Genomic DNA, 22,075 nt, shown 5'->3' with positions numbered 1-22,075 from the left:
TGCCCGTTGTAAGTAGAAATAACTGCAGTTAACACTAGAGTGCACATATACTGTTAGTCAAGTTACTACCGAGCATAAGGGTATAAATCTACATAACCCCCTTTACCAAGATGATTTTATGTCCATTTCAACTATAACTTGACTTATCTCCTTATACTTTCTTGAAATAATTAAAAATAATAAATATCCTAAAATATTTTTTTTTAATTTATTAAAATATTAGACACATAGATATTGATTTAAGAAAAAAGACTTAAATATATCTAACGGAATGTAAGTCGGATCTAGAAATATACAAACGTTACTAATAGTACGTCTATAATGTAACAAAAAGCCCATATGAACTAAACATGTCTGTACTGAAAAACTTCCAAATGAGAGTTATCCCCTTTTGCCTTCTAGCCACAGATTTTATAATAAATAAATTCGATAAATTAGATTTATAAATACCGTTCACCACTATAGTTTAGTTAATACAGGGAAACAGTCTGTTAAAGACAGTTTTATTTGTATTTAAAGACAGACGTGGCAACCGCGCAACGCGAAGTTTGTAAGTCCGCTTAATTCATAACAGTCGTTGAAAAATAGTATTGTAAATCCGAAAGTCATACAATAAAGACATGTTATATCCTAGTTGTCAATTCAATTCAATTCTACGAAAGTCGATGGTAAAATCCCATAGCGGGAAGTAAATCAACACAGTCTTTCTTCTATTAAAAGAAAAGAACCCGCAAGTCTACAGTTACAGCAAGTAATAATTGCAAGTAAAGCAAATAATTTCACGTTAAGTTTTAATTTTTTTATCCTGCTATAGCGGATATTTATTATTATACTGATTATTTTCTTATGGCGGTCAATATGAAAAAGCAAACATCTCATTATTTTTATTTTTCTTCTAGATGTACCTAGTGCAGTGGATTGTTAGTGTTTTTTTAAATCCCTTAATTTTTTTGTGTTTTATCATCATTGTTTTTTCTATACGACACTGAATTTGTAGGTATATTTTAAGAATCTAAAAACTATAAATATAATACAATACGACCCAGGCAAATTTTAGTTTTTATATATTTTATAATAGCTTTATATAAGATGTATTTGTATGTGACGTAATAACACTGTATTTTTGATTCTTCTAACAATCTTCTTTTCTCTTTGACCATATATAAATAATTACTAACAGGTTTGCTGAGCGATTGGTGTGATTGTTTCTTGGTATTCGTTTATAATATGTTTTTTGGTTTTAAGAGTTTTCTTTCTCGCAGAAAAGACAAAGTGGTGCCCTTTATGACAAATTATATATGATTTTTTACTGTATTGTTTAATCAGTATGTCTGGTTTAGCTCTAGTAGCTATGATCTTCTAATTGTTATTATTTTAAATTTTTATTTTGTTTATCTGCTAGTAAGAATGTACAAAGAAGCACAATTACTTCTCTTCCGATTCTGAGCAACGCATTCTAGTTCATTTTGTGTTCCTTCAGCAATGCCCAGCGCGTTTGATACGTTACAAGTTTAGGGGTTGGGCCAGCGGTTGGTCACGGATATTCTTTTGCTTATTTCTTTGGATACTTTGTTTTTGCAGCTCATCAGTAACCCTAACTACCAGAATTCTTTCACCATTGCTATAGTTTCCTTTCATGTTGCACCTCTAAGTTATTTTGTTGCATTCCTGATATACGTAAATACGTGACCTATTAAGTTTTCTATGCTCTAATCGCAAGTCCAATTTGTACACTTGTAGAAAAAGAACAACACACTTTACAAGAAACTCAAAAATAAAAATCTTTTATAGTAGATAGCGGACTTTTATGTTTCAAGCTGCCGACCATTACGGTAAGATCAGCTTAAATAAACTCTAGTATTGGTATCTTAGTTAACGACCCATTTTATATTAAAGTGTTGACTGATATACCTAATAATACATATTTTAAATCTAGCCTGCTTTAAAGTCTGTGTCTTTTAATTCTTTTTGAGTTAGTGCACTATTTATAGTATTTTATAAAATGTGAAAAAAGTTAATCGTAAAAACTCAGGGTGCGTGAATTGGAGCACTGGAGAGACTAGAATTTTATTTTAAAAAATCTATTTTGTTAGATTGGTATTCACCCGAAATATTGTAGTCGTTCGGACATATTAAGCGATTTCTTCTAAAACACAAAAGCTGACGTCACTTAGTAGCAAGCCAGTTTCTTAACACATATACACAATAAGTCAATTGTCAGCAGTACGAGAAAAAAACTAGTTATTTGTGTTAGTCTGAGTCGATTTAAAATATGTCAGATTAACTCCAAAGTACAAAGTTACCATATTTTTCAATTAATGCACACAATTATAATAAAACTATAATTAACAATAAAAACATAGCATTGTAACTCATTTAAAAAGAGGGGGGTGTTAAAGTGAGGAGAGAGGAGACTAAAACTATGACTTTTTACCGCCACAGAATAAATACTATTTTATATTCATTTTAATGCAATGGAAAATCATTGTAGCTGTAAAATAACAAATAAAAACTTATTTTGTGTCATAATATCATATTTATTAATATAATTTACAAGTTTGTCTTTCTGTTTTATGACTATATTTAATTTTTCATTGCATTAAAACCCAAAAGTTTTCAACAAAATAAATAATAAAATATATGTATAATGGAATTTATATTTTCATTAATATTAACGCTAATTATGAATGTTCATGGTAAAAACACTTTTTTAAAAACTGAACTCACAATTAAAACTTTTATTTTCGACTTACAAAGATTTTAGTAACAACAACAAATTAAATCAGACTGAAAATATTGATATTTACATGGTGGTTTTATAATTTTATAATTGCTGATCTTGCTGTCCGATACGTCGCAATTCAGTCCAGAATGTTCAAGCAGTAGGTAAGTGTTTAATCCACGTGGTAGAATTCACTGGATGGTAGCGGTCATTGTACTGTAACTACTCCATCCCCCGAAGAAGTTTTGTGAGGGAAGAACAGAACTGTTGAGTTGGCTTTTTCTGGAGTTTCGTCGCTAGAGTTGTTTTTTTTTTGTTATTTGTTTTATACCTGTAACATATATAGAGGCAGATTATTGTAATAAAGATATATAAAGGAGTCATCCAAAAATGGTTATGGCTATGGTTCCACAATTTCGGGTTAATTGTCTCTAGATATTCCTCTTCCTTAGAGAGTTCATGCAGTTTGTCTAAGGGGATGTGATCTATCCTTAATGGTTTGAATTTAGTCGCTGTTTGAATATCTATGGTCCTAATTTTGGGAAGCATTAGCAGTTCCTCTGGGATGGTTGCCCTTGAATTTATGTAAGTCTGGATTGGAGTTTTGAATTCACATTTGGGCGGAAGATTGTTGAGATGAGTTCCGTTTAGGCCCAAAATTTTTGTTGTAGAACATCAAGTTGTAATTTATTAAACTGCTTAAATACGAATAGCTAAGTCTATTTTGAATTGCTGTGATCACTGCATCGTACTGGGTTTCAATTCTGTCCAATTCTTCCTTTATTGGTGGTAGTTTGAAAAAGTGTTTAAAATCGTGTGTACTAGTATGAATTTTTGCTTGTCCCAGGTTGAGGGGAATTATTTCTGGGTTGTCTTTCAGGTCCTTGATCTTCACTTCCTCTCCCATCGTCAGGGTAATCCTGTGGGGAAGGTTCAGAATTAGTTTTTGACTTAGGTTAATGTTTTATGTTTTTCTTGTGAACTGTAGCTTTTGATGTGTTTACAGTCACTTCTTTATTCCTTTTTATATGTTTTGCGGAATATCGCGGAAGTAATTTATTTCTGGTAACTGTTTTTTGTGTATGGATTTTTGTGCTTGGTTTATACGTAATGGGGTCTTATCTCGATTTGTTTCTATTTTCGATGACTATTTTTTATTCTCTTGTATATGCTGTTTTACTTTCTTGTATAATTCCTTTGTTATCTCTCTAAGATTTTGGATATAATTTTTCAGTATTACCTTTGAACATACATTTTTGTATGTCAACGTCAAAGGGATCTTTTGCGTCGATATGTCCGTTTAATATGTCAATGCGTCTTAACTTCATTGCTGAATGTATGGAATTATTGTACTCAATTATAGCGTATAGCATTTGTTCTTTTATCCAGAGCTTCGCTTTGGTGTTCCTTAGGATTCGAAGATGTTTGATTATTGTAGAATGAAATCTCTCAGTCATCCCGTTGGATTGCGGATTCTCTGGTGTCGTATAGTGGATTGAGATTTTAGGAGAGTCTACAAATTCTTATATTACTTCATTTTTAAATTCTGTACCATTATCGGCTACTATCATTGTTGGGAGTCCATGATGTGTTATAAAAATCAATAGAACGTTGAGTATCAAGACAACGTTGAGACAGAAATCTTCTGTCCATCAGCCTGGAATAAATCAATGTGAAATTTTGGGAGGAAGTCTGTCGTATTTATTTTCTTGACATACATCGCAAAAGTTTATGATATTGTTACGAACATACTCTCGGCATGGCCCAGGTAACGGTTGCATTGCATCTCTAATACCCTTCCAGTAGCTTCGAGGTGTATCGAGTGCGAGAGAGAATAACCGGTCACGTAGGCGAATTAGAGGTGGGACAACGCCAGAATATTCTCGAACCTAGTAACTGTAGTTGATAATAGAGTACCGAACTGTAAACTTATAAATAAATATATGTATATAAATTCGAACCGCTCGTTTTATTTAATCACGCTACAGTGGTGTTACGGTGTGAGTAAAAGAAATAAATTCAGCAGTGACTTTTGAGCTTTTAAAAAGTATTGTTCTTCGGGAACATCCGCGTAGTTCGGTAGTGATCTTTGTACGAAAAGAACATTTAAAAAGTACGTGTGTGCCTGACAAAGATGCTGCTAGTACAACTCTCAGTAAAACAGTTGCGAGAGCAACTAGAAGAACGCGATGAAGATTGCAGCGGGTCCAAGAAGATCCTCCAAGAACGACTGAAGAATGTTCTTAACAAGAATGGAGATGACCCAGAGACATTCCAGTTTCAGTCAGCGGAAGAAGCAGTTTTAATGAAGATAGAAGAAACTTCTAAAAAAATTGAAGAAACTTCTAAAAAAACTGATGATAAATTCGAGACTGTTTCCAAAAGATTCGATGAAACGTCTCAAATGATTGAAGTAACTTCGCAAAAAATTGAAGAATCTTCCCGAAAGAATGATGAAAGATTTAATGAAACGTCTCAAATTATTAAAGAAATAGCTAGACAAAATGACGAGAAATTTGAAAATGTGTCTAGAAGATTCGACGAGACTTCTCAAATAATTAAAGAAGTATGTAATCAAAACAATGAGAAATTTGAAGAAGTCTCAAGAACATTCGATAACATACAGAAAAATGTAAACAACGTAGAAGACAAGATCAAACAGTTAGAGAGCATGATAACTAATACAAAAGTGCTACCACCAGTTAATACAATAGCCTTAGATTCGGTAGTGAAAGAAGAATCACCTAGAGATGAAACGACACATAATATGAGATTCAAATTGCCACCATTTGATGGAAAGTCTTCTTGGTCCATATACCTTAGACAATTTGAAGCTATTGCGACAGCCAATCATTGGACAGAACAAGAAAAAGCTGTTTCCTTGACTTCTGCTTTACGAGGTGATGCTGCAGATATCCTAAGATCGATTCCTAAGGGTCAATAAAAATGTTACCAGACCTTGTTTACCCGACTAGACAAACGTTATGGAGATGCCCATCTACAACGAGTCTACAAGGCGCAACTAAGAAGTAGAATTCAACGAGCAAGTGAAAATCTGCAAGAGTTTGAAGCAGATGTTGCTCGTATAGTGCGGTTGGCTTATCCGGAGGTACCCGACAACATTTTAGAAGAAATTGCTGTAGATACCTTCGTCAATGGGTTAAAAGAAAGTGAATTACAGAAAGCTTTACGACTAGCAAGACCAAAAGTTCTAGATGAAGCGCTCGCTATTGCCTTGGAACATGAAACAGCCAGTCAAACTTCACGGAGTCATCGAGTAAGAACCATTCAAGAAGGCGACGAACCAAACGATGAACGTCTGGAAGAAATGGTACGAAAAGTAGTTCGTAACACGATGCCGAAGAGACGCGAGCCCAGATGTTGGAATTGCGGTGACGTAGGTCATATTCGCCGTAATTGCAAGAAAATGATACAACAGTCGGAAAACTAGAACGGGTCGACAACAAGGGGCAACTGCCGACCTCGAGAAACATAGCCCCCATAGTAACTGTGAACATTACGTCCTCAGGTGGAATTCATAGCTTGTACATAGAGGGTCGTATCAATAATAAATGTAGATCGTTTTTGGTAGATACAGGTGCAACGAGAACTATTGCACGGCCAGAAGTAGTACGAGGCCATCTTAAATTATTGCCTGCAACAGTAAAGCTTAAAACAGCAACTGGTGAGATAATTAATACATATGGCGAGGCTAATATGTCAGTATCCATTGGCCAGACCACAGTGAAACATACAGTATTAATTGCAGAGATCTCCGATGAGTTCATATTGGGGATGGATTTACTAAGGAAAGTTGGGGCTGTATTGAATGTCAAAGATGGAGTTCTCGAGATCAGTGGTGAAGAGTTGCCGTTTCATGAAGACAAAGAAGATGTTATCAGCTTAATAACTACTTGTGACGTAACAATACCCGGTAATAGTGAGAAAATTTTGATGACCAGACCTGATGGTTACTGCCGAGAGGAAAGTTTAAGGATGATCGAAGTTGTGAATAATGCCGAGTTCCTAACGGCAAAAGCTTTGGTGAGAATTCGAGATGTCGTTCCTGTAAGAGTTATGAATTTAAAGGGAACTGCTATTAAGTTAAGCAAAAGAACTTTGATCGGACAGTGTGTTCCCGTGGCTTCGATTTGTTCCATGAATACTATTGAGAAACCGTCGAAATCTAAGTATCCAAAGGAGCTTGTTGAGACGATGATTAAAACGTGCCAAGATCTTGATGATGAACGAACTAAAAAAGTGAAGTCTATGCTGATAGAATTTCAAGATGTTTTTGCCATGGATAAGAAGGATAATGGCAAAACAAGCATAGTAAAGCATAAAATTAATACCGGAGACGCTCAGCCAATCAGACAACAACCTAGATGACTTCCATTTGCGAAAAGAGATGAAGCCGAAGACATCATCAAAGATATGAACAAACAAGGGGTAATTGAACTATCAAACAGTCCATGGACATCACCAGTAGTCCTAGTAAAAAAGAAAGATGGTTCAACACGTTTTTGTATTGACTACCGACAGCTCAATGCAGTAACTAAAAAAGATAGTTATCCTTTGCCCAGAATAGACGATACTTTGGATACACTTTCTGGTTCTCGTTGGTTCTCCACACTCGATCTGAAAAGTGGATATTGGCAAGTAGACATGGAGCCAGCCGATCGTGTAAAAACCGCATTCTCGATAGGATCAGGGCTTTGGCAGTTCACAGTTATTCCCTTTGGTTTATGTAATGCCCCGGCCACATTTGAAAGATTAATGGATGCAGTTTTAAGAGGTCTAACATGGAAAACATGCCTGGTTTATTTGGATGATGTAATTGTAGTTGGAAGATCCTTCGATGAACATGCCAATAATCTAACAGAAGTCTTTCAACGATTGCGGGCAGCGAATCTGAAGTTGAGTCCGAAGAAATGTCACTTGTTTCGACGAGAAGTGAAGTACTTATATTACATATTGGGACATATTGTAGCAAGTAATGGTGTAACAGCTGATCCTGAAAAACTTGCAGCAATTAAGGATTGGCCAGTACCAAGAGATAAACACGAAAGGCAGGAAAATTTGTGTTGGACACCGATGCAAGCAACAGTGCAATAGGAGCTGTTCTTTCCCAAATCCAAGATGGGCAGGAGAAAGTCATCGCTTACTTTAGCAAAGTCTTGTCAAAACCAGAAAGAAACTATTGCGTTACCAGGAGAGAATTGCTAGGCGTAGTGAAGGCTTGTGAGCATTTCCATAAATACTTGTATGGCAGAAAGTTTCTTCTTCGCACGGATCACGCTGCTCTAAAATGGCTCCTACAATTTCGTAATCCAGAGGGCCAGATGGCAAGATGGTTAGAACGATTACAAGAATACGATTACGAGATCGAACATAGGGCTGGCAGAGTTCATTCAAATGCTGATGCCCTTTCGAGACGGCCGTGCAGTGCAAATTGTAATCACTGTCTTAAATTAGAAGAACGACTTTGCCCCGTGAGACGAACCACCGTCATTAATGAGCAATGGAAGCCTCAACAGCTACAAGACGCTCAAGCAGATGATCCATGTATAAAAAGAGTATTGGATTGGATGCGTCGAAGTAAAAGACCTTCTTGGCAAGACATTAGTGCATGTAGTCCAGAAGTCAAGTGTTACTGGAGCCAATGGAATTGCCTAGTGCTGAAAGATGATCTTCTGTATAGAACCTTTGAGAACGATGATGGTACAGAAACTAAGCTTCAGTTAATTGTACCTAAAAGTAAAGTGTCAGAAGTATTGCGTCAGTTGCATGACGGTGCATCAGGTGGACACTTTGGTATCACGAAGACTCTGCAAAAGGTTCGAGAACGGTTCTATTGGGTGAACTGTAAAGATGATGTAAGGAGATGGTGCCGGAAATGTGAACTGTGTGCAACCAGTAATGGTCCAGCTGGTAAAAAGAGGGCACCCATGAGACAGTACAATGTTGGTAGTCCTATGGAAACAGTAGCAATCGACATTGCAGGTCCACTTCCAGAGACAAATGATGGAAATAAATATATCCTGGTAGCCATGGATTATTTTACGAAATGGACTGAGGCTTATGCGATACCAAATCAAGAAGCTGCTACCGTTGCAGAGGTACTTGTTAAAGAATTCTTTAGCCGATTTGGTGTTCCCTTGGAGATCCACTCCGACCAAGGGCGAAACTTCGAGTCAACTCTTTTCCAAAACGTTTGTAAATTGATTGGTGTCAATAAGACCAGAACGACACCCCTGCATCCTCAATCAGATGGAATGGTCGAGAGAATGAACCGAACAATGGGTAAACACCTATCCAAGGTTGTATCAGAACATCAAAGAGATTGGGACCAGCATATTTATTTATTCCTAATGGCCTACCGCTCGGCCGTGAATGAAACTACAGGCCAGACTCCAACCTGCCTGATGTTAGGTCGTGAAGTTCGTTTACCCTGCGACCTAGAGTTTGGCTGCAGACCTTCCGAAGAACATGTTGCAAGTGAAGATTATGTCGACCGCCTGAAGTTAAGAATGAACAACATTCATGAACTTGCCCGACAACACATCCAGATAGCCAGTGACAGAATGAAAGATCAATATGATTCTCGATGCAAGAGTGAAAGCTATGAAGTAGGTGATCTTGTTTGGCTTTATAATCCACAACGTCGTCGAGGATTGTCTCCCAAACTGCAAAGACAATGGGAAGGTCCATATGAAATTAAAAAGAAAATAAATGACGTAATATACCGAATTAAGAAGTTGCCGAAAGGTAAACCAAAAGTAGTTCACATAAATCGTCTTGCACCATATGCTGGCTCAAATGAAACAGAAGAAGCACGAACCCTTCAACATGAGATCAAAGATAACCGGCGACCAAGCTTTAATGAATTTATGTCAAATTACGCAGAGAGAAAGAGTGCTAGATTCGGCGTGACCACAGAAGTTCAGCAGGATCTTTTTAGTGTTCCGCATAACGTCTCTCTAGCCCACTGTGTTGCCCAAGATCTTGAGATGACTAAAGGAATCTCATCCGTATTTTATAAGAAATTCGGTCGTTTGGACGAGTTAAAAAACCAGCAGCCTAAAGTTGGAAGAGTACTGAGATTAGAAGATGGTTCTCGATCTTTGCTGTATATGGTGACCAGGAAGTCGTATACAGACAGGGCAAGCTACGAGGATATATGGCGTGCTCTAACTAATTTGAAGAAAATTGTATGCAATTACGACATCAAGAATTTGGCCTTACCCAAGATAGGCCATGCACTAGACAATCTGGATTGGAAGATTGTCAGAAGCATGCTTGAAGTAATCTTCCGAGAAACCTGCGTACGAATTACTGTGTGTTGCATTAACCCGATGAGATCGTATCCTACAAAGTCAGTAAACTGTTATTTCTTTCTAAAGGGTTCATGCAGAGCTGGAGAGTCCTGTAGATTCCGCCATCCTGTGCCTACATATAGAGTTGCTGATCGGGACGATCAGATTTAAGAGGGGAGCAGTGTTACGAACATACTCTCGGCATGGCCCAGGTAACGGTTGCATTGCATCTCTAATACCCTTCCAGAAGCTTCGAGGTGTATCGAGTGCGAGAGAGAATAACCGGTCACGTAGGCGAATTAGAGGTGGGACAACGACAGAATATTCTCGAACCTAGTAACTGTAGTTGATAATAGAGTACCGAACTGTAAACTTATAAATAAATATATGTATATAAATTCGAACCGCTCGTTTTATTTAATCACGCTACAATATCTTCTATGTCCTTCTTCATATTAGGCCAGTAATATCGTTTTCTTATTTGACTTTCTGGTTCAGCTATTCCTCTATGGTTCGTTTTTCCTTTATGATAGTTTTTTATAATTTCTTTTTGTTGTTCTTCTAGGTTAACATCTTACAATAAAATATTACATTTTACTAAGTCATATGCGTTGTGTTTAAAAGTTTTCCTGATAATTTCGCAAATTTGTGCAAAAATTTCTTCTTCTGCTTTAAATAAAATTGGATACTTCTTTTTCTGGTTAAGGTGTTCCTTAAAAATTTTTATTGTATGAGCTTTTAACTGATCTTTCGATAGCTGGATATGATAACGTCTTTTATTCGGAAAGGTTTGTATAATTTCTGGAGGTCGTGGATTGTAGTTGACGATTTTGACTATAATTTGGTTATTGTAGAAGTTAAGTGATTTTTCCGAAATAGGTATACCAAGAATTGGGTTTTCTACTGCTGTATGTATTGTTTCATTTCCGTCTTCGCCCATGTTTTGATCTTCGTTTTCAATAGTGTCTTCTGGAATGTTTTGATCTTCGTTTTCAACAGTATCTTCTGGAATTAATTCTGTTGCTTTTTCTTCTACAATTTCGTCGATTATTCGATCTGCATCTGGATTATTAGTTGTTGACCATCCGTCGTCTTCCATGTCTACTAAATCATCAAATTTTTGAATCGATGTCCTTAGTTTCCTTTGTGTGTATTTCGATTCAAGACAGTGTGTCCGCATTTGTATTAGCTTTGCCTTTTTTGTAAATTACTTTGTAGTCAAATTCTTTTAATTTTAATCTCCAACGTACTAGTTTGGAGTTGGGTTCCTTTAGAGAGAATAGATATTACAAGGGGCGGTGGTCTGAAAGTATTTTAAATTTTATTCCAAATAGGTAAGGTCGAAAATACGTAGTTGCCCACACTATTGCTAACATTTCCTTTTGTATTGTGGAGTACTTGTTTTCTGTTTCATTTAGTGTCCTAAAAGTAAAGGCAATTGGTTTATTACTGCCAACTGGTTCTTGGAAAAGTACTGCACCGATAGCAAAGTTGCTGGCATCTGTTGTGAGGTTAAAAGGTTTAGAAAAATCTGGATATTGTAATAACGGCTCATTCATTAATAATTGCCTGCACGTTTCAAAGCATTCTACGAATTCGGGTGTACGTTCGATCTTTGCATCTTTTTTCAAGCATCTTGTTAGAGGTTCTGTGATTTTTGCGAAATCTCGAATAAACTTCCCGTAATATTCCAGTAGTCCAAGAAATCCTCTTATTTCTTTTGCTGTTTTCGGTATTGGATATTTTTCTATTGCTTCAATTTTCGCTGGATTCGGTTTTATGCCTTCTTGTCTGACTACGTGTCCCAGAAAAATAACTTGCTTTTTTAAGAATTCGCATTTGTCGACTTGGATTTTTAGTCGGGCTTCTCTTAGTCGTTGAAATACTTTTGTGAGATTTACTATGTATTCCTGTAGTGATGTTGAATATACTATTACGTCGTCCATATAAACGAGGCATATTTCTCCTTGAAGACCCTTCAATACGTTGTCCATCATACGTCGGAACGTGGACGGAGCGTTCTTAAGTCCAAATGGCATTCTTAAATATTCATAGTGTCCATTTTCCACAATAAATGCTGTTTTGGGAATGTCTTATTCAGCTATCTCAAATTGGTGAGATCCGCTCCCTAAGTCGAGGGTCGTAAAATATTGACATCTTCCAAATTTGTCCAAAATATCGCTAATGTGAGGAATTCTGTATTGGTCGTTAATTGTCTTCCCGTTGACCTTTCTATAATCTACCACTATCCTTCACTTTATTTTACCAGATGAATCTGGTTTCTATGCTACGACCCAAATGGGCGAGGACCATGGCGATTCACTTGGTCGAATAATCCCTTGCTTTAACATTGAAGAAATTTGTTTGTTTACTTCTTCCTTGTGGACATACGCATACCGGTATAATTTCGTATATGTAACTCTTCATCCTTGGTTCTGATGTGGTGTTTAACTTCGTTAGTAAAGCTGAGATGAGTGTCTGGTTGGTGAAATATATCAGAGAATTTTCGGCATAGGAGGCGAACTTGTTCCTCTTCTTCTTCGTTAAGGTGTTCGGTTTTAATTAAGTCGTCGATATCTTGTATGTAGTCCGGCCGGAGGTTGTTTCCATGGAATATATATGGAAATCTTGAATGTATATTTTCTTGCTTTCGAGTGGTTCCATAAGAGAAAGATGAATGGGTTCTGACGTGAAGTTGGCAATTTCGGTCCAGGCGAGGTGGTTCATGGCGTTAATAAGGGCTTCTCGTACTACGACGCCTTGTACATTTTGGGTTGGAGTAATGATGGTTCCTTTTTCTTCTTTGATAGTAATTTTGACTTAGCTAATAGAATTTGCTTTCAAATGAATGGAATAAAAATGTGTTTTATTTGTTTCGTAATATGTAATGAGGATTGTGGAATCTTTTGTAACTAGAAGCGATTTGTGGAAGTTTAATCGGTCTTCGAATAGTTTTAGATTGTCGAGGCCAATAAGACCATCGAAAGTTTTGTGAAACTTAAAGAGATAAAATTTCATTTTGCTGTCAGGATTAAATTCTGAAAATGAAGGAATTTCGGCGAAATATTTTTGGGAATTATTTTAAAAAATTGATGTGACGACAAAGGTTTCATGTTTTATGTAACTTGGAAAATATGAAGAAGCTATTTCTGGATTAAGAAATGACTTTGTGGATCCTGTATCGATTAAAAGTCGTAAAGTAGGCTTAGAAATTTCGATGTAGGGTAGCTTCTTCTTCTCGGAAAATGAATGAAGTTTAATTACGTTCCGATTACTTCTGGTGGGTATTCTGGAAAATTTACGTTTTCTTCGTATTCGGTTGGTTGATTTTCGTATGTATCTTGTAGAAAATTGTCTTCAGGTTTGTAGTAATCATTGTAGATGGCATTCTCTTCTTGCTCATCTATGTGGCATTGTATATTGTAAAGTTCCTCTACGGTGAATTTTGGCTGTGCTTGGTAATTTAATGTAAAATTTTGACGATCTCTGGTTGTGGTTTTTGTTATTCCACTCATAGGTTTTGGTCTAGGCTGTTTTGACTGTCCGGGTTTGGGTGACCATACATTTGACTGGTTCAGGGTCCTGAATGCTGGAGGGTTTGAATTTTGTCTAAATTGATCGAAGTTTTGTTGCCGATGTGTTTGTTGAAACTAATTCTGCGGGTAGAATTATTATCTTATTGCTTGCTTCCATCGCGGAGGTGCAAAATTTGGCTGTTATAACAATGGTTTCTGAATAGGTACAGGCATCTGGTGTCTCTGAGGTCGATGTTCTTGATAATTTTCGCTTCTTCCTGATGTTGAAGGTTAACTTATTTGATTTTTTTATAGATATCGAACATTATTTTCTTCCTGTACATATTGTATTGCTGTAGTTTAACTTCCTGGTCTCATTGCTCTGATAACAGAGCCCATTGGTTCTCGTAGGCCTGCTAAGAATGTTGTAAGAGCTTGTTGACGGAAAAAGTCTTGTTTGCTCCTTTTAATATCGGCATTTATGGTATGTAATTCTAGGTAATTATCAATGCAGCTTAAAAGTCCCATAATCTTTTCATAAAAATGCATAATGGATTCTGTTGAGCCTTGTCTTATATTTATTAGGTCCCTTGTAAGCGAATTTTCGTCTCTCTGGTCTTCAAAATTTTGAATTAATGCGTTTTTTTTTCATCCGAAATTTCGCATCCATATACAGATATAACTTCTTTGGCTCTACCTGTTAATTTACTGATAATACCATGCAGCAAAAATTTGTTTTGTATACTAGCTGCGTTAAGTCTGTCATAATAATGGTTTAGAAGTATTGTAGAAACTTTAATAAATTCATGTAATTTATTTGGATTTCCGTCAAAATTTGGAATAATGCATAAATTTTTAACGTCAAAGTGTGGAACTGCCATATTTTAAAAATTTTCAATATATATATAGTCAATAGTCAAATTAGTATAGTAAATTTTTAATAGTCAATATATAAATATATTAATCTTAATCTACTTATTTTCTATCTATTAATTTCTATGTATAATAATATAGTATTTATTAAGCTATTCAATTGTGTCTTTAAATAAGTTTTTGAATCTCTCTAAAGTCAATCTAAGGACTTAGAGAAGGTATTTTTAAATTATTTTAATCTTTCTGTTAATCTATTCAAATCTTTGTTTAATTTATTTTCTAATCTAGCTCTGATTCAATCTAAGGACTCAGAGGAGTCTGATTTAATAAAAATTTCCTTCAAAATTTAATATTCTTAATTCTAAGTAATGATAAAAATCACTTACAGGATAAAGACGATGTCGATGTGCATTCCTTTGCTCCTGAAGGCTTCTAACTTCTAATTTCCTCGGGTGAACTCTGCAGACGGTTTCCCTGGGGCTGGTTCTTGGAACAGTAGACAAACACTTAAAAGTGGCGAGGATTTATAAAGACTTTTCCACTTCCGTACTGACTCTGCGCTAATTATGAATGTTCTTGGGAAAAACATTTTTTTAAAACTGAACTCACAATTAAAACTTTTATTTTTGACTTACAAAGATTTTAGTAACAACATCAATAAATTAAATCAGACTGAAAATACTGATATTTACATGGTGTTTTTATAATTTTATAATTGCTGATCTTGCTGTCCGATACGTCGCAATTCAGTCCAGAATGTTCAAGCGGTAGCCCCGTGTTGAATCCACGTGGTAGAATTCACTGGATGGTAGCCGTCATTGCAGTGGCGGCTGGTGCGGTAAATTTTGGGTAGGTCAAGCCAGCAAATTACATATAGCTATGCGTAATCAGTGGCGGATCCATAGGGAGAGGTCATAGGGTCATGGGGTCATGACCCCCCCCTTAAAAATATTTGAAAACCCACTTATCCTATTGGTGGTAAGACTAAAAGTGACCTTGCGTCAGTGAAAAGTAATCACCCTCAATATCCATGACCTCCCCAAAAAAATTTCTGTAGCCGTCAGTGTGTGTAATACATATTTTTTTTTGTGTGAGAGTGGGAATCTTCTAAAGACCGTACCAGATGAATCGTACCTGGCGTGTGTTGGATTCAGAGTAATCGGAGTACATCTGAATGTAGTTCCCCCTGGGGGCCTTTCCTCCGGATGCATCCGTGTTACAATGCCTACCAACTAAACTTTAGTTCTTCTAGATAATGGCGATTCCAATAGTGAAACAACAATGTCCATACACACACTATCAAAATTACTGTTACTGCAACCTGGTAAAGCGTCAGAAAAACTCATTTTTATGTATCAGTTATAAAACGATCTCACTATTCCAAGAAAAATTTAAAAAAATCAACCTCGATCGGCCAAACAACTAGTGCAACTAGTAATAACAATAACAGTGAAAATTGAACTAATGCTCGGCGACAGTGTTGCCATATATAAGTTGCATACAATCAGGCGATATAGAAATTATGCAAATGTGATTTTTTTTTTTTCGAATTTTACGAATTTTTTAAAATTTATTTGGGCAACCGTGCACTTGTTTGCAATTGTGTTGTTTGTTTAAAAATATGTTACAATTATATATTATGTTACATATTTTCTTATCATAATTTAAAAGAAAATTTATATTACAATTCTATAATTACGTTACAGGTGACAATATGGTCGGAGTAGGGGGGATCTTATGTGAGCTGGGTCGGCCTATTCCGATCGGGCCTATTAATGATATTTAAAATGCCTGAATACGATTCGATGCTTTCTGTGGTAATATAATAACATAGTTGTTTTAACGGGCGCTAATTTATTGAGTGATTTAGTACATTTAAAAGTTATTTACATGCATTAACATAATTTTTGGATATATGTTTTTCAATTTTAAAGCTCTTAAAATTATTGGGTAGACCCGGCCTATCCTGCCTACCCCCAAAAACCGCCACTGCGTCATTGTACTGTAACTCGCTATTAAACAGTGTGAGAATGCATAAATATTTTTTTTTGTGGCTTTGGTACAAATAATCTTTTAATGGCTGCTCCTTCAATTACTTTTCTGTATGGTCTACTTTAAATTGTTTATCACATAACACAAAATGTTTTTAAATAGAATTAAGTGTAATATTTACTTATTTATCAATTATCACTCTTAACAATCTTTACCATTTAATAATATTTATCTAAACCATTTACAAAATATATTCATTTCATATTTCGGGTTTAAAAAACAATAGTGATTACTTATAACGTCGATACAATCCAGAACATAAATATGTTTATTTATTGTTAGTCATAAGATTTTCCATTTTAACAATGTTAATATCTATCGGTATAAATTTACTTTTCATAATATTTTTATGCATCTTTTATGGAAATATGGCATATATTATATGCTGCCATTAGATATCCTTTATGGCTTTGGCTTTTAACACTTTACAGCTCAAATCGATTTTTTCATTACTTTGTTTAAGTTGGCCAATACTTACTTATTTGGATATAATAAAATAAGCATACTAATAGTTTTAAGTATTATTTTTTGTACAATTTGGTTTTTGGAAGGAAGTTCAATTCACAAAAAGAAACCGTTTATGAATATTGTTCCCAGTTTTATAACTGTGGTCGAATAAAAGATGACGGAATTTAAAAAATGTATTTATTGTGGAAAATTGCAAAAGCTAGAAACTGGAACACTGTATAGAAGATCTTTTGTGGTTTTTAAGCGTCGAACAATGCGCACATCTTTTGGAATTCCTTTTTGTGGTAATTGGCTTCCTACATAACTCAATGGGATAGTATTTTCTACAGATAACTGTTTTTCCTTTCCCTTCCAGATTTTTGATTTTGTTACTGCGTATAGTTATCATCGAAACCTTTTTTCTTCTTCTTAAAGTGCCTATCCGTTCCGTATGTTGGCGATCATCACGGCTATCTTTACTTTATTTATTGCAGCGCGGAACAGTTCAGTGGTAGTCGTGTTGTACCACTTTCGTAAATTTTGAAGCTAGGATATGCGTCTTCTTCCCGGTCTTCTCTTACCATTTACTTTCCCTTGGAGAATCAGCTGAAGAAGGCTGTAACGTTCTTGATTTCTCATTACATGTCCTAGATATTCCAACTTTTTAGTTTTGACGGTCATGAGAATTTCACATTCTTTCCCCATTCTACGCAGGACCTCCACATTAGTAACTCTGCCAACCCAGGATATACGTAAGATGCGCCTATAACACCACATTTCGAAAGCTTCGAGCCGATTCATAGATACAACAGTCAGTGTCCATGCTTCCATTCCGTAGAGCAGAACTGTGAATATGTAGCAGTTCAATAGACGGCATTTTGTTTTTAATGATATGTCTCGACTGTTGAAAATGGTTCTCATTCTAACGAATGCTGCTTTTGCTTTTATTATTCGCTGTTTAATTTCTGTTGAGTGGTCCCATTGGCTATTTAAATTGGTGCTTAGATATGTATATTGCTCGACTCTTTCGATATTCTGTTGGTTTATTATAAGTTAAGCGTTTAGTCTTGGTTTTTTACTAATTGTCATAAATTTGGTTTTCTTTATGTTAAGAGCTAGTCCGTATCTGTTGCTGACTTCTGTTATGCGATTTGTTAATATCTGTAAGTCATTCAGATTATCGGCAAAAACTATAGTGTCATCTGCATATCTAATGTTATTCAACCATTCACCGTTTATTAGTATTCCTTTCGCACAACCGTCTAAAGCTTCCTTAAATACCCATTCAGAATAAATGTTGAACAACAATGGAGACAAAATACAGCCCTGTCGTACTCCACGTTCTATTGCAATTTTATCAGTTAACTGGTCTTCTATTTTGATTTTGGCCGTTTGATTGTAGTAAATGTTTCTGATAATTCTAAGATCTTTGTTGTCAATTCCAATTTATTGCATTAGAGTCATTAATTTGTCATGTTTTACTCTGTCAAATGCCTTCTGGTAATCTATAAAGCATACGTATATGTCACAATTCACATCCCTGCATCTCTGAAATAGCACCTGTATAGCAAAAAGGGCCTCCCGTGTCCCCAGAGCATCACGAAATCCGAATTGTGTTCTTGTTAGTTGTTCCTCACATTTTGTATATATTTTTTTGTGAATGACCTTTTTTAATTATTCCATAAATTTACCAATAATTTAGTTTATTTGCAAGCATACTCCTGTTAACTTAGGTGTCTCATAGGTTTTTATTTCTTAGACTGGAGCTTTATTTGTTTAGCTCTAGCTTTGTAGATAATGTACGAATTGTTTAAAAAATTGCCTTTTTGTCTAAAAAGATATATAGTTATTAAAATTTAAAACTTGGTATTTTGTCAATATTTTTTGTGCTTTTTTGTCCCAAATGGGGACCTGCAGGTGATATTGGAAAAACAATGGTTAATTATTAAAAACATATTTTATTAAAGATAGACAATAATTTACACTATACTCAATAAATTTAAGAATACCATTTTACCATACATTCTATATGTCATACCACATTACATTTAATGCATTGTTTTCTTACATTGGTCTTACATATTGCACATTTTCTCTGTTTTTCTTCGTTGGTTTTTACTAAAAACTGATTGTGAGACACGTATTTGAGATAACTTTTGTACTGAGGGTCGGCCAAGATTTTTTGGATTGGAAATTAAATTTACTTGAAGATAAGCTCTAACTATTTGCCTTCTAAATTCCAAGAGCGTTATAGTCTTATTAGCGTGACAATATAGTACATATGTATTTACAACTGTCACATTAATAACGTTTGTAAAAATAAGGAAATACCATTTTTTGCCCCGTATTTTTATTCGATATTTATTGATGTACCAACCCAATTTATCCACGCCACCCATGAATGTATTGTAATTATGTATACAGTAAGGTTGTGTAATGTTGATCTGTTTTTCTGTTTCTCAGATACACAAAGGCACAGGGACTGATTTATTGTAAAAAATCACTTCAAGAAACAGAAGAGTTCTCCATTCTGAATTAAAATCGCCGTGGCTGTCCGGTTGCACTCTCTTTATCAAAAAATATACAGAGCCACTTGCAATCTGCAAGGTCAAGAAAGATGATCTCTTGAAATTACTACTCCTTATTCCAGATGTGTACAAAAGCTTTTATGAGCAACTTGTAACTTCAAATGCCACAGCTGACGTTGACTCAGATTTAGAAGACCTAGATCCAGACGCCGAAAATCCAGACTTAGAAGAGGTACATACTTAATAAACATTTCCAGTGATGTATTTTACTTGTATTGTTTTTTTCAGCGAATAAAACGTCATCCATTATTTTACGTTTCTGTATTTACCTGTGTTTCAAGATGTTATTCGAATATTATTATACTTATCATTATTTAACCATAACAGTCTTGTCAATATTACTATACTTACTGGCTAGGATGTTAGTTCATATAGACTTAAGTCAGCAATCGCAATCAAAGTCAGATCCAGAAGACTTAAGTCAATCAAAAATCATCAATTTAAAAAGATATAATCTACTTTATTACTGTCTATAGGTTTGGTTAATATATCGTATTATAATATTAGTGTAAATGTTAGTTTAATTTAAAAATGGATTTATATGACAAGAAGGAAACCTATAATAAATCCTCCTGAAAAACAACAGATTTCGACTTATGCCCTTTTTCCCCAACACTAGAGAAATATTAGTTTCCTTTTTACTTTCTTCACACACTTAACCAGTTTTATTCGTCGAAACAAAGTTTTATACAAAGTTTTTATTTCTTATTGTTTAACTACTATACAATTTAACAGTATTCTTAAGAATGGCTGTGTGTGACAGAGATAGATGGAAAGAGCTGAGGAAGCTATGTCCAGCAGTGAACGCATACCGGTTGAGGATGACAAACGTCATACGGACCTTTTTACAATTTTACAAGTGTATACAAACGCACGTGAAAGACTAACAGGGTCGTACTGAGGCGTATCATATGATTTTTTAAAATATTTTCTTTTGAAACTATTGGTGTAATAATTTATTGAATTTTAATCATTGAGAACAAAATTTAATGTTTTAATGTTGCATTGAAGAATAATGTGGTAAAATAAAATATTTATTAACTGTCTAATAATATTGGGGGGGGGGGGGTTAAGCGTGATAATTTAGGATTGAAGCTGTAGATGAATGGACTAAACCCCTCAAATGAAATGTCTCCACTCTGAAAGCAAGGAATTAAGGACTTCCTGGTCTCAGGTCCTGCAAAGAGTGAGAGGCTATGGGCTTACGTTAGAAGCCGGGGCACTGCATAGCGAAATGTGTATCTCTTCTAGTCTCGACCTGTAATGGCTAGAAATAACAAAACAAATTTCGAATTTACAATGTATTAACTAGACTGTACATTACAAATATCAGTTATGACCAAAATGTTCGATCAGGCGCGAAGGAAGACGTGAAGAGACAAGCAAGGAATTAAAGGTCAGACAATTTCCGTGCTATTAAATATACGTGGGGTTAGTATATAGAGATCTTAGTTACCTCTGCGTATCTAGGCTCTAGCTAGGGAATACGCCTCCAGTCTACCGGGATTTGAGATTTCGTACCTTCGAATCTCCAGTTGCCGACACTCTATACGTCACACTACCCCGTCGAGTTAAATAACGCGTCCACTGTCTGCGTACCTTCCGATCTCCACACTATGGCGTGGAGCTGCTGCGTGACCACTTCCCACTAACGCCGCTCTCGCGTGGGGCCCTCAGGCGCCGCGCTACTACTGTCCTCTCTGACCCACTTCATTCCGTTTTTATGTATCGCCAACTTCTACCTTAGATTCTTTATGTCACGTATTCCATGTGTTAAACTGGATCACGCTATGTAAAAACTTCCCAGTCAGCTCAATTCTTCTCACTTGTTTAACAATTCTTACCTTGTATTAATTTCCAACAAGGTCTAAGTGTCGTAATTTTTTAAACATTCAGGCTTGTGTTAAACTGGGTCAATTGTTTTGTTTTTAATTTGAAATGTATACGTTAAACTGTGTCGAATTTATTCTTTATTAATTTGGAATATATAATAATTTCTTAAATAATTATTACTCTTTACTAGGCTGATTACCTCTTAATTTTTCCTTCTTTATTTCCTTGCTGTTTACATTAAAACTGAGATATACATAACAAAGTAAACAGTTTGAATAAAGTAGCATTGTCATAAGTTTATCAAAGCATAAAAATATACCATTTAATTTATTCAGAGTCTGAGGAGCTACATCTGCTGCTGTCTTCGTCTGGATTTATTATTATGGGTTCGATATGGTTCTCTATTATATTGTCAAACTTCCACATTATGGACTCGACTTTTTGTTAAACGTGTTGCATACATTTCTGCCACGTAGTTGGACTAATAATATTTATTGCACCATAAAAAATATGTTTCATGTCTGCAAATTTAAAAGTAGTGTTTTTGGCTGCTACATAATTTTTTACTTCTGCCCAGATCAGCTCAATCAGATTGAGCTCACAATGGTATGGGGCAGCCTTAACAACACTTTGTTTTAGCTTTTTGCCATCTCATCAATGATATATTATATTGTCCCCTATGTTACTTAACGATAGCCAGCAGTTGCACTTGTAATATGGAGTCCTCAA

Source organism: Diabrotica undecimpunctata, chromosome 10 (genome assembly GCF_040954645.1).
Source record: "Diabrotica undecimpunctata isolate CICGRU chromosome 10, icDiaUnde3, whole genome shotgun sequence".
Taxonomy (NCBI): Eukaryota; Metazoa; Arthropoda; class Insecta; order Coleoptera; family Chrysomelidae; genus Diabrotica; species Diabrotica undecimpunctata.
Note: the sequence above shows the minus strand (reverse complement) of the source record.